This window comes from Lepisma saccharinum, chromosome 3 (genome assembly GCF_977018435.1).
Source record: "Lepisma saccharinum chromosome 3, izLepSacc3.1, whole genome shotgun sequence".
Lineage (NCBI taxonomy): Eukaryota > Metazoa > Arthropoda > Insecta > Zygentoma > Lepismatidae > Lepisma > Lepisma saccharinum.
In genome coordinates this window covers 46,754,500-46,770,869 of record NC_139231.1, presented here as the reverse complement: position 1 = coordinate 46,770,869, position 16,370 = coordinate 46,754,500, and the positions used below count along the sequence as shown (strand labels likewise).

At 40.9% G+C, this 16,370-nt stretch overlaps 1 protein-coding gene across 1 annotated transcript in view; it reads right to left on the bottom strand.

Annotated features, from left to right (window-relative positions):
• The window catches only part of LOC145985528 (lachesin-like), a 258,993-nt gene that overhangs the window by 157,646 nt on the left and 84,977 nt on the right, over nucleotides 1–16,370 (bottom strand). The window lies entirely within an intron of this gene.

Below are 16,370 nucleotides of genomic sequence, written 5' to 3'. Positions count from 1 at the left end.
AAATAATACATGCAGGCTGTATAAAAATCCCCCGTTCAAATAGATAAAACGTTCACTCTCGAGAACTAATTTACATGTTTATCACTAACGTAACCATTAGGAAACTATTGAAATGTTAACTGATATAACTGCAGATGAAACAATACTTACAGCCACTAACGAAATATCTATTCTTGAGTAGCCTCACAGACAACAAGTATATGGTGAGTCATTCACTCTTGCTGACTACGGGCGAAGGTCACTGAACTAAAGGGTGGTGGCAAGCAAGCAGGCTTCTGCTCTACCAAAGACAAGGTCACGTGTTCCAGTTATCAATGGCGTACGAAATAAGGAGGAACACAGCTATCTGACGTATGTTTTGGTCCCGTCATTGCACGTAGAACACTTTATCGTCGTGGCCTTGAAGTTCCCTCAGGGCACTTCTACGTAAAGGCTTCTCAGCTAGAAGGATATCTTCCCCATTGAGTGGAGGAAAAGTGGGTGCGTATAGAGGTCCTTCAACTTTCGTATTCTTTTTCATTTCAGAACCCGTGCTGTATCGTCGACTTAATCCAATCTATCCGATGTAGGTTTTAGGTTCTGTTTCTGTTCGGTTATTTCACGTTGTCTTCCTGCTTATGTTATTCGCGACGAAGGTTCTGGATTCGATAATCTGGACAATAACGGGATTGTGTTGGTTGGTTGATTGGTGTCTTAAGTCCACTTTATATCCTGTTAGGCTAATCGTGAATGGACCTATAGTTTAAAGGGGGATTCGAACCACTATGTTCCTCCACCGAGTATCGAACCCGGGATCCCTTAATTACAAGGCGCCCACGATCCCACTGCGCCATCGGGGATCGTGTTCGAAACGAACGAATCAAATTTGAGTGATATGATATGCAACCATTGGAAGACTATTGAAAGAAAAGCTATGGGAACCTGCCAGTTTTTCTACTGCAGACAGGAAACGATAAACATGGAAGAGAAGCTTATATTCTATGAAACCTGACGCTATGTGCTCGAATACTGGCTAAATATAATCCATAGAGGCATAGCAACGTTAAACAACCTCTTATATGATACATATAGGTTGAAAAAGGTCGAAATACAAAGATTGTGTGCGCCTCACTGATGGCGTAGTGGTAAGGCCTTGTAATCAAGGGGTCTCGGGTACGATACCAGGTGATCGCACATAGTGGTTCGGATCCCACTTTACACTGTATGCACTTCAGATTAGTCTATCTGTGCTGGTGACTCAGTCGGTAACGCGTCTGACTACCATGCTATAGGCCCCGGGTTCGATTCCCGGCCGGTTCAAGCCCGGGAACTTTTCTAACGTTGGAAGCGGCCCCAGCGCCCACCCAGCGTCGAATGACATGGGTACCTGGGGGAAACCCTGGGGGTAAAGGCGGTCAGGGGCGTGATACTGATCACATCACCCCCACTCACGAACGAATCAAGAAAGTGTGGGAAGGCGTGATGCTGATCACATCACCCCCACTCACGAACGAATCAAGAAAGTGTGGGGCGTTACCCCCACACCCCCTATACGCCTTCATGCCGTAGCGCCAAGCACAGGTGAGAACTTTACCTTTCTTTTTTGCATAAAGTGGACTTACAACAAAATTTAAACTTGCGATAAGATTATGATAAGGTATTAAAGAATTGGGTGTAACACATTTTTTTATTTTTACCAATGACATTGTTAACTAATATTCTTAATTTCAGTTTCAAGATGAAATCGGCTACGAAATAAAAGGAGTGGGTTCATATTTCTGTTACGAAATTACACTTTTGTAGTAGACCTGTGCCACACTAAGTTGTGACAATAAACAAATCTGAAACACTTTCAAAGTATTAAATTGCTATCTACGTATTTGGGAAAAATCTTTCAATATAATACTTTTTTTGGATGCGTCAAATCATAGTATTTAATTCCTGTTTTAGCAGGTTTAAGAAACCTGATTTTTGGGGGGGTTACAAATGCCCTTTCTGCTCCCGTCAAGTTACGCCTATGACAAACAGGAATTCAAAGTAAAAGACTGTCCCGACTAAATCGGGAGACACGTCTGATAGATTTACAATTGGGAAAATCATAATTAAGCGTGTAGTTGAAAACAACCTATTTTCATATATTACATGCAGCTCTACTTTTTCTGCAATGTGGATCAAGAACTGGGGACGTGGAGAAGCACAACACTCCACGTAACCAATAGTCACGTGACCCTCTTTGCTTTCCTGTCATGTTGACCTTCGCGTGGAACACATTTCTCGGTGTTAAGACAGGCAAAATCACCCGATCATCGAAGGGTGCAATATGTGTTGCCTACCCTCCTGCATTACTTGCTCCTATTAAAGCCATATGGGGAAGAACTTTTTTCCATGACTGTACTGCAATTTGAATTTAGAATCATCAAAATTTCGTACATATTATAGCAAAAGATCACAGTCGCCAGGCTGAAATTTTTAGTCGCCATGGCGACTTGGCGACCGGGATTTTTCGAGCCCTGCTAATTCATATTCCTGTTGATGAATATCAGTCCATTCCCATTTATGTCCTTTCTTCATCAATTCATTGCAAATGAGGTATATGCATTGACAAGTTGGGTATATGCCTATGGTAAAATGAAATATCTCTCAAAAATGACTTTAGTTGACTGACATTACTAGGTACAGCACATTTTAATATTGCTTCTAAGTTCTTCACAGATGGTCTAATTCCTTTACCAGAAATGCAAAATCCTGAATACTCAACTTCCGTAGTAAAAAATTGACACTTCTTAGCATTTACTAGGGATGTGCCGAAGCCGATTACAGATGTATGAAAATCGGCCGAAATTCACACATCGGCATCGGTATCGGAATCGGCAAAAAACCGATATTTAAACCGGTACAGATTATACTAGAGTTTTACCTTCTAATAAGTTTTATATTCTAGTTTTGTAAGATTTATTGAAAATTTGTTTATGATTCGTCATTATTGTAGATTTTTTGTAATAAAATTATTGCAAACTCATTCAGAGGATCAACCTAACTATAAATCGGAAATAAAACAGTACATTGTTGAACCAGGACCTGCTGTTGTATTGGAAATTCAAAAATGAATATTCAAACCTGAAGCAAATCCAGAGAAAATACTTGATACCTGCTGCATCAGTATTCAGTGATTGAGTGTTCAGTGTTGCTGATCAGATTTGAGATAAGAGAAGAAGTAGGTTACTTCCTGAAGTGCTTCCAAATCTCGTGTTTCTGAAGTTGAATCTGGCAGAACAGGAATTCATTTTGCATTTCAAAGAACTGCTTATGTACTAATGTTTAATAATCTCCTGAGAATCCATGTTCTTCTTAAAGGTTCACATAACATTTTGTAGATGCTAATGTACATTCGCACTCTTGAGAATATATATGTATATACATAAGATATGCAATAGAAATGTACATAGCAAATTTATTTTTGTCATGCTGAAAATAACATTCCATTTCTGTTTAATAATCTTATGTATCGGTATCGGTTCCAAAAATTATCGGTGAGTACATCGACATCGGTAAATTTTCAGCTTCGTCACATCCCTAGCATTTACCTTCACATTATATTTCTGAAGACGATCTAGTACATTCCTCACGTTATTATAACACTGTTCTAGTCCTTTATCAAGATAATTATGTCATCTAAGTAACATTTAGCGAATGGAATTCCTGTTAATATCTGATCCATTACATGTTGAAATATCAAAGGACTACACTGCAAACCAAAAGTTAATCTGTTGTAACCAAATAATCAAAAATTAGTATTTACTGCCAAATATTTCTTCGAATCTTTCATCTACTTCCAACTGCATTCTTCATGTCAAGAACCACATATGTATCAGAATCACCTAATGTGTTCAAAATATCATTTATTTTTGGTAATGGATAAGTTACTTTCTCAAGTAAAGTATTCAGTCCTGTCTTAAAATCAGCACATAACCTAAGTTCATTTGACTTCTTGACAACTACTACCAGTGGTGATGCCCAGTTAGAATAAGTTACTTCTGACAGTATACCATCGGAAACCAATTTACTTATATCCTTTTTAACCTGTTCACTTAAACTGTGTGTTTTTAAGCGATGTTTTTTATGAATTCTGGTGCAGAAGTTGCCAACAGCTTGTTTCGAGTTTTCTTTCAATTCTTGAAGTTGTTATTGGGTCGAATAAAGTGCACGAACATGGTGGTGGGCAATTTGAACGGTAATACTCATGGATCCCACTCTACAATAGCGTAAGAATCAGAGGTATGGATGTTGCTACATGCAGTACTTCCATGAAAATTCACCGTTCTAGCGTCACTGTCTTCATAGCATACTATCAAGTACAGTATATTAATATCAGTAAAAAAAAATATCAGTAGCATCCATACATCTGTAAAGAGTTATTCCATACATATAGATCAGCAAATGTCATTTCTGGCTTACTCGTAGCATCGAAATTAAACACCAATGAGTAAAACGGTCATGATGTTCTCCACGCGCTGTGATAGTGTCGATGTTGCATTGGGACACCCTGTATATATCAATACTCCACCTCCAAATTGACCACCCCTGCATGAATGGATAACTTGAAGCTAGGTCGAATATACTTTCCCTACACAATCAATTCGATTACCTCGAAGCTGAGGAACTGGTAATCTATAAATCTGATTTCCGTTACCGCCCTGTGTAGGATACACCGGTTCCTGAACCCATGCCTCTCACGTTCAGTACCGATTTGATTCTTTAATAGAAATTTGGAAGAGGAAGCTGCAAGGATGAAATTTATGTCCCATGTTTCTTCTTGAAAAGCCTTTTTCCCGTTTCCTAGAATACACCTCCCTCCCCCTTCCGTTACAATCGGAAGCTGGTATTGGTAGATGCTGTTGACCAATGAGAATTAAGCGTTGGTAGTTTCCATTCCAGTCGATACCTCGTGCACAGTTCTTGGTGGCTGATAGTGTCGGGTCAGGAGTAAATCACTGCTGCCTATTCGATCCCTTATCCTCCCACCGCTTCCCCCTCCAATTCCTTGTTTATCCCCTAACGAGGTTCGCCGCAGCGAACTTTCTTGCTCACCTGGGAGAATTTCCTGCAGAAGTACTAATTAGCTAATTACAGTGTAGCCTCGGTTGCGCGTTTCCTGTTTACTGTGGTCATAGTTGCCGGGGAAAGTCCAAGAACCAACTCAAAGCTTTGATATTCTCCGTGGTCTTCTGATAGGGTTAGGCATGAGAAACTATTATGCAGGCTGTAATGTACGAGGTATGGTTCACACACCAGGGGTGTGGTCGCTGAGGGGAGCCCCTCACCCAAATAGCTTACATGAGAAATCGGCTTCTTATATATGGATTCAGACGGAGGTTAGTTTGAAGCAAGGCCTGCCTTGAGAAATTCCTGCCGCTTCCTCCATTTTCCGACGGGCTGAAGGCAACAATCTGATCCTGAAATCACGTCCTACTTATATGCTCGTACCGAAACTGCATCCCGCGGGTCTCCCTTATCTCACAACGCGAGAACAACCTTGCGTTCTGACGTAACTGCGGAGAACTTTCATTCTTAGGCTAAATGCATAAATTGCTAGGTTAGGCTTGTTAAGATTAGTTCCTTAGCATAACTAAAACATTTTCAGTGTACTTATGCTAAGAGAACCAAACCTAACAACGAAGACATTCCACATCTGACGTCAGAACACGAAGTAGTTCTCGCGTTGAGCGATAACGGAGACCGTAACCCGCTGTTCTACGCTGAGCACCATCTTGGTTGGTGCCGTCATTGAGCACGTGACGTATTCCTCGGAAATGTGTTCTCTCACTACACAGTTTACCGTAAACCAAATATCGTCAGCACACCATTTGATCAAATGCGTAGACACGTATTCGATTTACCCCCTACATTATTTTCTTAATGTTCACGGACAAAGTGCACGCAGAACCCAAGGATAATTTCTGGCATCAATAATTCACACATAATTCAAGTAATTCCCTGACTAATTAATTGGAACCATGGTTTAGTTTACGATACAAGACTCCAAGGAAGGTACACCCAACAGCAAAAGAAAGAGTAGGCGAATGTCCACCACCATTTTCATTCAGTCTGTTTTTCTCAATATTATGATCATGAATGAAAATAAAAACGTTAATCCAGAGATTACCACATATGCTTTCCGTAAGTAGAATTCCATTCCTTAAAACAACACAAAATGTGGAATTAAAAGTAATGAAAATAGTGATGGACAATTTTCCTACTATTACCTTTGCCGTTTACTGTACAATACCGATTTCCTATCATGTTTTTTTTTTCCAAAAAAAAAACATTTTCCTATCCATGCAGCTGTTTTCACGCGAACCATGTATGCTTGCAGTAAGAAACTGTTACAGCAACTTTCAGTAACTTTTGAAGTAACGGTAACTTTAACGGAGTTAATTTTTGAGCTAAATAACTGCAACTCAGCTACTTTAAAGCCACAGTATAGGCCGCAATTCCTTTTGAATATCAAGGGTTAAATTTCAGTGGGACACAAAGCATATTGTGTTTGAATTGTTGTTTTATGCACAGAAAGGCTAACCGAGATTGGACCTGTAGTTTAAATTGGTATCCCAACCCACTGTGCAATGTGCCTCCACCGGATATTGCATCGAGGACACCATGATTACAAGGCGTTACCACTACGCCATCGGGGAGGCCCAAAACATATTTCGTGGCATGACCGTTGAGGACATCGCCCACCAAGTTACCACAAGGCTGTTCAAGCTCGAACAAGCCTGCCGCAGTGCGGAGACTCCTACCCAACGTCCATCCCAGCATGTTCCCTTACTGTACGAAATCCACTCCCGACAAACTCCAACACCGAAAACCATAAAAGGAGGAGAGAGAGAGAGAGAGAAACAACGGATACAGGAGAGGAGACGAAAAAAAAACCGAGAAAGAAAAAAATGGCCCTGTTTTGTTTGATCCTTTCCCATTACCAACACACCTCCCGCGCCATTTTCTCCTTCCAGTGACGTCATCTTCCAATCTTATCTTCCTCTTTCTCGCCGCCCTATCCTCCCAGGAAGAAAAACCCTCAATAAACCGTTTCCAGAGCTTATATGATAGGAGAAGGATCGATATTCAAACTGGAGGACGTAACTGTCTTCTCGTGTGAAGTGAAAGGGGTGAAAAAAATGGATCCCCTCCGCAATTCCTTCTCTCCCTGGCCTGAAATTCCTCTTTTTTTTTATCTTTGCTCGGGAATTTTACGAATCCAAATACGGCTTCATTTCTCGGTGACATTCCACCCAGGCTTTTGCAAGATTGCGTCTACCTGAGCTTCGATATTCACTTAAAACAGCCACCCTTTCCTTTTTTCGTCACTTGGATACCGCTATCGCTTCGAACGGAACAACCCCATAACACTTTTATTTCAATTCTCAAGACAATAACGCAGATTTTAGACACGTTCCAAACGCACCCCCCCCCCAAACAGTTCTGAAAATACGAGTGCCTCGTAGGGGAAGTTTACCGTTTCGTTTTTGTCTCCAGAACTTTTTTAATGTTAAAGTTGGAATTGATTTTGCAGTGTCAAAAGGTTCTTTTATTATTTGCCAAAGACCTCCTACGCCAGCGTTAATTTAAAGTAATAGTGCACTTGAGTAAAAAGAACCAGAAATCATTGTTTTTTTCTTAAAATGCACCCACGTAAGACACCATTTTACAAATCCAAAATCGAATACAGGCGAAACGAAAACAATGTTAGATTTAGCAAATAAATTAACTCATTTAAACAAAATGATGGATGAAAACTTGGAAATACTTGAGAATATTTTGATAAGAGTATCCTCGAAATCATTCTAGTTGAAGAAATTGAAAACATATTCATCTTTCTTTGCACGTAAATGTTTACATAGAAACAAACGATAGTGACAGTCTGTGTCGAAAACTTTGATGAAAATCGTAATGTTGTCGCCATGTAATCAAAAGGTCGTAGGTTCGATACATGGAGGAGGAACATTGTGGTTTGGATCCCACTTTAAACTGTATGTTCAGTCCCGATTAGCATATCTGTGCATAAATGAAACATAAAACTTATTAGACGCTTTTTGCATGGAAATCGTCAGGCTGATGTTTTCCAATAGTAGCTCTAAAGACGTTTAATAAAACTGGTGGCAGAAATTGTGTATTACGGTTGGCATCACTGTCCGTTGACTATGAACTGCCATCTACTTAAGTACTAGAGGAAAAAATATTGACTGGAAAGCCAACAACTTGTTCCCACTTTTGTTAGTTGTTGTTAGCTTTGCCGAGCAAACAAAGGCCATAAGAAAACGCCATGCAAGTTTTACCCCTTGCCTGCAAGACTCGGTAGTCGTTTGTCAGATCTAGGAGAGTGCCCATCGTTCATCAGATCATGGAACAGGGGCGTATATCGAAGCTATCATAGTGAAAGAAAACGTTAACATCTTCTCAGTAACCAAAAATCTTGAAATCGTCGCACCATTTACACTAATGAAAATGAAATTGTTCACTACCTACTCCAAAAATCATACATGACATCAGCCTGAAGTAGTTAGGCTAGTCAACGCTGCTCTGAAGAAATAAGCCAGGGATCTTTTGGTTCAGATCACTTTCCCGCCTTAAATTCTGTTTTAAAACTGGAGGATGTTTGTGAATAATAAGAGAAATAACTACGAAAGAAAATTTATTCCTAGGAGGGATTGTGCCCACAGGTTAGTCCATAACTATCTTAGCAGAATAGTGAATTAGGTCAATACGTCATGACGTCATAATGCCCCGAAAGAATGAATATCATTACACCAGAATTTTAAGCGCTTGAATATTCCCGATGCCACAGCTATTTTTTTTAAACTTACATTTTGCATGTACAACTTGTACTTTAATTTAACGACTTCCAAGTATAACGTGTAGCTTTGCTGAGTCCTACATTACAATCGATGGTAAACTGAATGTCATTTCCAATAGTGAGTTACATTGAAATGATGACGGCATGATAGTAGTCTAGAAGCAAGGGCGTCGCCACTGGGTTGGCTCTAGCCCCCTCCGGCCACCGAAATAGCCTGCATTAGGAAATCATTTATCATTATATCTGCCATTGGGGACAGAGAGAGATATAAAAAGAGCGAGAAGATATAGAACATTGCCGTGAAGGAATATGTGGAGAAGCCCTACACATTCACAATCTCGGTCATTTTGTTGGAGATGATGTGATCAACATCTCGCTCCGGCCGCCTGAATCTACCAGGTTTGCCTCAGGCACACATATTTTTAATTAGAAGTTTGGTGAACCCTAAAGTCGATCCATGCAGGAACATTAGGAACATTGCTGAAAAAAATTCCTAGCTGTAATCATCGGCTCTGCGAAGAAAGGGTAGATAAGCGATAAATAAAGGGAGTAAATGATAGAAACAGATAGAGAGACAACGAAGATAGGGACAAAGGACGAAAGAGAGAAAGAAAAAACGTAGAAATAAATATAAAAAGAAAGCAATGTAGAGAATCAGCTGAATAAATCGAGAATGAAAGACATAGAGAAACAAATTAAGGAAAGGAGAAACAAAAGAAGAAAGAAAGAAGAATGAAACAAAGAAATAGAGAAAAAAAGATGAAGAAATACATATGCAGGGTATATCAGAAGTCCCTTTTTAACTATGCGTCAGAATACAAACTCAGTATTAGCACAATATTTAGCTATGGTGCTATATCGAAAAGGAAATTTCAATTTACATATGCTGATGAATAGTATTTATGTTTAAACAATAATAAATATTTTTATAATTATTATATTGATAAAAAACTAGAGATAACAAAAGTTACAAGAGCATCAATTTTGCCTGTTTAAAAGAACATTTATAACATATAAATGTTATTTATATGAAAAAAATATTTCTATATTATCTCCTTGTGAGGTAGAGAAAGTCTTTTTCTTAATATTTTGGCATGCATCAGTTCTACATCTGAGTATACTCAATATGTCAATTTCTTCAACCAGGTTTACAAGATGGCTTCCATTCTTCAATTTTTAAAACTCCACATATGGTTAATTCACATCCAAAATGCAGAAGATATTTCTCTCACTTTTGTCTTATTTCTCAAAACATTCATTTGAGGTAATTCATTATTCATCTACTAGCTTGATAATGCAGATGCAAGCAGATAATAATTTCCTGCTTCCAATTTTTAAACTTGGCACTTTTCACAAGTTCCAAATCTTTGTTAAAGATTATGCCATTATAAAAGCATTTTCAAGCTTCTGTTATGAACAAAATGTCTCTATATAGTTTAAACAAACTATTAAAGATTAACTTGCAAAGTATAATCTTTCAAAATATCAAGATTTATACAAATATCAATCCTTCACCAATAGCCACATTTTTACTTATCTTCCATCCATCATGAGATTCCTCAAAAGTCACAGACAACTAGTATTAGAGCAACTAGTTCAAGCCAGATTTTTTAGTATGTGTTATCTTCAATTTTTTTTTTAAATATTTTTGTCCATAAGTGCTTAACAGCTTGAATGTTTGTGTAGTAAATGTACACATTTGCTCTGTTACAGCTATTTTACTATGTATATCACAATATACTTATCTAATGATTACAATTACAATTTTTTGAATGTTGATACAAAATACCAAGTAAGACATCATATTATACATTGAACAATTTTAAAGAGTTGACCTTTGTATATAAACCTTGATGCCAATGCAAACGTACACAATTTCAATAAATTTAATTATAAATTTGAATGTATCATATCTTTCTTGTCTGAAAGAACACATATGATTGAAGATATTTGTTTTTCATATTGCCAGTCAAAAATAACTGTTATGACTAAATTATTATAAATATTGCACAAATGTGGAACTTTGAACTTAGCCTAACCATTTTCAAATGTTGTTATGACAATGTATTATTTTTATTGTCATACCTTACCACCCCTTGTAAAATCCGCAGTGATGTATTTTCATGGAATTTGATAAGGGCGATACAAAATAGGCCTAGGGGGACACCTTTTGGAGTATGTCACGGGGATGGCCGCCATCTTGCTTCCGCTATCTTGAATTCAACATTTTTTTATTTAAAACGATATATGGGTCATGCGATACATGACCATAGTCTAGAATATCTTCAGGATGTCAAATCTGAAATCAGATTTCCTGTAACTTCATTTGGTGAAAAGTTATTGGCAACTGAAAGTGATGTTTACCGGTTTGTTGCAGATGCTGAACCATGCCGTTAACAACTCAGTAACGCATCCAGATCGTCAAACTGTGGGGTTGGAGAAGTGCCCGTGCAGTGGCTGCCGATTTCAACCTGCGTCATCCAGAACGTCACCCTGTGTCACATGTTGCAGTGGCACAGTTATTAACCAAATTCGAGGAGACGGGCACGGTTTTGGACAGACCGCGTAGTGGACGACCGTGGACAGTCACGGATGAAGCAATACTACGGCAGTGCTGGCTTCCTTCTCGACGTCACCGCAGCGAAGCACTCGTCGTATAGCAATGCAATGTGCTATGAGTCACAGTTCAGTGTACCGGGTGCTACAGAGGCACAAGTGGCATCCGTATAAGGTGCAAATGCAGCAACATCTCTCCGAGGACGATTCAGATCGCTGCGTGCAGTTTTGCGAGTGGGCTATCGCGCAAGTACTGCTAAATCCAAACGTCGCTATGCAGATACTCCATTCCGAATGAAGCGAAACTTCTACGTAAATGGGGAGGGGAATACGCAGAACATGCGCTATTGGTCGCCTGACAACCCCGCATGGACAGATCCCTACAAAATGACCGGTGCAGGCAAAATTATGGTGTGAGCAGGCATATGGGGAACACGGATAATCGGTCCTTTTTCTATTCAAGGAAATTTAAATGCGGAACGATACCTAGGGATGCTACAGGAACAGATACTGCCAGGTCTGATGTCCGAAGATAGTACATTTCCAAGGTTTTTCAACAAGATGGTACGCCTCGCAATTATGGCTTCCAGGTGCGTCAGTATCTGGATGAACAATTTCCTGGGGCATGGATTGGTCGACGTGGGCAAGTTGAATGGCCTGCCCGATCACCAGTCCTAACTCCAATGGACTTCTACCTTTTGGAACACGTTAAGGCTATGGTGTATGGTGTGAAAATTCGTGATCTGGAACAACGTATCATGGCTGCCTTTTAGCAAATTTCACCAGATACCTTGCTCGGTGTCCACAGACATTGGGAGAAGCGTTTGCGCAATAGCATTGCCCAGCACGGACAACATGTGGAGCACATTCTGTAACAGGTAAACATCACTCTCAGTTGACAATAACTTCTCACCAAATGAAGTAACATGAAATCTGATTTCAGATTTCACATTCTGACGAAAATCTATAATAAATATAAAGCTGAATTCAAGAAGGCGGAACCAAGATGGCGGCCGTCCCCGTGATACACAAAATTAACACAAAATTGCACACGAAGGTAGTAAATGTGTTTATGCATTAAAGAAAACAAGAATTGTGTACAAAGATGAAATGGCCATTCCTTCAATAGGACAGTTTCCACTCTCTGAAAAAGGTAAACGTGCAGAGACAGCACGACCGAGGTTATCCCAAAGGTTTTAATGGGATTAAGGTCGGGGGAATACGCCGGCCACTCCATACGAGAAATGTCCTCACTTTCCAGGTACTCGTCAACGTTGTTGGCTCGATAGGGACAGGCATTATCGTCCATAATGAGGAAATCAGGACCAACTGCTGCAACGTATGGTCTCACAATGGGGTCTAAGACTTCATCCCGATACCGTGCAGCCGTCACAGAACCGCCTTTAATTAAAGATGTGCAGCTCGGTGCGATATCCCATTGAAATTCCAGCCCACACCATGACGCTGCCACCTCTGCATGCATGATGTTCGATGATGTTCTTGGCCTGATTGCGTGTGCCTCGTTCTCTCCAGACCCTTACACGCTTATCATCTGATTCCAGGGCAAATCTGGACTCGTCCGTGAACAGGACGTTGCACTAATCTGAGACAGTCCAATTGACATGTTGACGACACCCCTTTAATCTTGCCTCCCTGTCTTGGACGGTTAGTGCAACACAAACACGTGGTACTGGGGCGTACAATCTTCTCATGTGGATATTGTCTTATCAAGTGCCGCTGCAACAATGGAGTTAACAGTTGTGGAGGTCGCTCGTCGATTCCGCTTGGCTACTATAGCAATATACCGATCATCAGAGAGAACGGTAACCCTTGGACGACCTGGCACAGGCCTCCGGACAACTGTTTGACTTGTTTATAATTGTTTCCATAATCGAGAAATTACCGAATGACCAACGCCAAAGAAAATAGCGACATCTTTGATTGACTGTCCTGCTTCAATGCGTCCGACAGCACACCAGCGCTCACTGTCTGTCATTCGTCTTCTTTCAGCCATAGCAACACGAATATTATCAAAAATAATTCTACAAAAGTTATAAACTCTTCGTATCAGCATCTAAATGCACCTCAAACACTTCAGAATGCTGGCGTCTTCAACGAAAGTGTGATGATTCTTGCACGAAATCCTCGCTTTTATGCTATTTCAAGAGCACAGGTACAGATGATTCACTCTCTACTTACGAAAAGGAAGCTACATAAAAACTGACATCTACATCCGCAGCGATTTTCAGCCACTCAAATTCAAATACGCTTTCTAAAATTTGCATTGCGTGCTTAATTTCTGGAAGACAGTAGATTGAAAGCATTATAAAGAATCTGAGGGAGATATCGAGAAAGACAGATACGGAGAAAGAAATGAAGGGAGAAGAGAGACACAAGAAACAGGAAATAACCTTAGCAGTCATGTCCAACCAAACAGAGCAGACCTGGAAATATTCCACCTACACCTGCCCCCACCCAAACGAAATTCTCAGGCCAAAAAGGGGTTAGGAAACACATTGTGCATGGTTAGAAACGTACACCCACATTTCTACATCAGATATGCTTCCAGGGCAACAAGAAGCCACCCCTTGAGATGAAGGGAAGAGAGGCATTAGGACAGTTCTCAAGCAGAAAGACTAAGAAATACTCCTCGTTTACTTTTCTGAGGACCTTCCGAGTCCAATCCAGAACGGGGAGGAGACATGCGAAAGGAAAACTTGTAATAACGCAACGAGCAGAGACTTCAATAATCGGATTATACGACTTAGGAGTTCGTAGCGAGTTCAAAAAGTTTGTCTCAAGATTTTCCTTTCTTCTCCCATGAGAATAGGACCTTTCCGACTGTCTCTTTCAAAGGAGGCAAAATCTCTGTTGTATTTCTTTTGAACTTGACGTTCTTTTTCCCTCATCGAAGCGTGTAATTCTCAGCAGCGTGCTAATCTGCACCATCTCTCTCTGTCTCTCTCTTTTTCAAAATTCTTCGCCTCAGTTCAGATGTACGAGGCTCAATCTAAAAGTAGAATTCACATCTCATTTTCTTCAAGGCTTCACGTTTCGTAAGGAGGAAAACTGATTTATTCTACAACCTTGGTGACAATGAAGTTCGACCAGAAAGGAATACGTGATTAAATGCACAGAGGCATAGGCGGTGGAATGGGTGACCCGCAGAAGTGACGCATGTGTGTAAGAGGAGGCGTGTGAGCAGGCAAGAATCGTGATCCCAGCATGTTGCACCCAAGGTCACGTAAAGAACGAAAACGGGGAACTATACGCGTGACATTGAACTTCGACCAGGCAGCAGACCCATACGGAATATTCCAGATAGTGGCGCATTCGACGGAAGCATGACGTCACGGACACGATAAGAGAGTCCGCCGTATATAAGCGCGTGCTGTGCACCGAGGAACCGCAGTGCATCATCACCATGGCCAGGGGCAAACCTATTGACAACACCGTGAGGAGAAGAGTGGTGGAGTTGCAACGGGATGGACTTAGTGAACGGGCAATATGGCGCCAACTGAACTTACCCAAGTCAACCGTCCACTGCATCATCAAACACCACCAAAATACGGGTACTACAGAGCCAGGTAAGGCCCCCGGTCGAAAACGCCTGCTGAGCGTGCGTGACCTACGGATATTTAGGCGCTATATCCAGACCAACAATCATGTTTCTGTGGCCGAATTACGACTGTGGACTCGAGAACGCTTTCACATTGAAATGTCAACCAGAACCATTCGCCGTTACAGCGATGCGGTTACCGAGTGTACAAGGCGAAACGTAAACCCTTCCTTCCTTTCCGTGTTGAACAAAGGCAATCGACTACGGTGGGCACGAATGAACCGGGGATGGACATTTCGGCAGTGGAACAGGGTTTTGTGGACGGACGAATCCATTTTCAATGTTGTGTACGGGAAAATACGGAAAACAGTCATTTGTCGGAAGGAGGAACAGAATGAAGCAAAATGATATGCACGTCGGGTACAGAAACCTGCGTCAGTGATGGTATGGGGATGCATGACGGCATCTGGGGTTGGCCCACTACACGTCTGTGAGGGCATTGTGAATGCACACTCCTATACACGCATACTGAAGCGGCATCTTCCCACAGTGCGAAGGCACCTGTTCCAAAGGCGGCGTCTCATCTTTCAACACGACAATGCCAGGCCTCATACAGCGCGGCTGACAAGAGAATGGTTGACTCGCCATCACGTGCGAACTCTGCCATGGCTACCATCGAGTCCCGACCTCTCGCCCATTGAGAATGTGTGGCGTGTTCTTAAGCGACGTGTGCAACAGAGGGGACCCACGACAGTGGCTGCTCTTATCGCCTGCCTGCAGGAGGAATGGCACCGCATCGATGTGGAATACCTTGAACGACTCGTCCGCAGCATGCCCCGACGCATTGCCACAGTTATTCGCCGACGGGGCGGTGTCATACCATTTTTAACAGGATCCCCTTTAACAGTGGTCGAACTTCAATGTCACGTATAGATGGACGAAAATGTTTTATTTTGTGTGGACACCATACATTGCTGCGTTGCAGTGGAAATTTATGTTTTCCTTTGTTCCATGTAGCCTGCTGAATAAAATATGTTCAGCATATGCATGTGTTCTCCTTCTTTCACAACGCAATCCTATATTTGTGACTGGTCGAACTTCATTGTCACTAAGGTTGTAGTTACGATAACTGTCGTAAAAAGTTTGATCTTAATCGTTTTAAAACATTTAAAGTTTCGATTTCGCTTTTGTTAATGTCACATACAGTTTATATATTTGAAAAATACTCTACTTTGGAAATACATAAGATTGTTACCTACTTGCGGACGAATCAACAGACCCTAGCAAAGGAGACCTATAAATTGAGGAAAGACACAGGACAAAATAACATTCCATCATTCGCAACTCAGACGACATCCCCCGGAGAAAGATTGATTGATTGAGTTGGTGTTCTAAGTACACTTTGTGCCCAGTAAGGCTAATCGG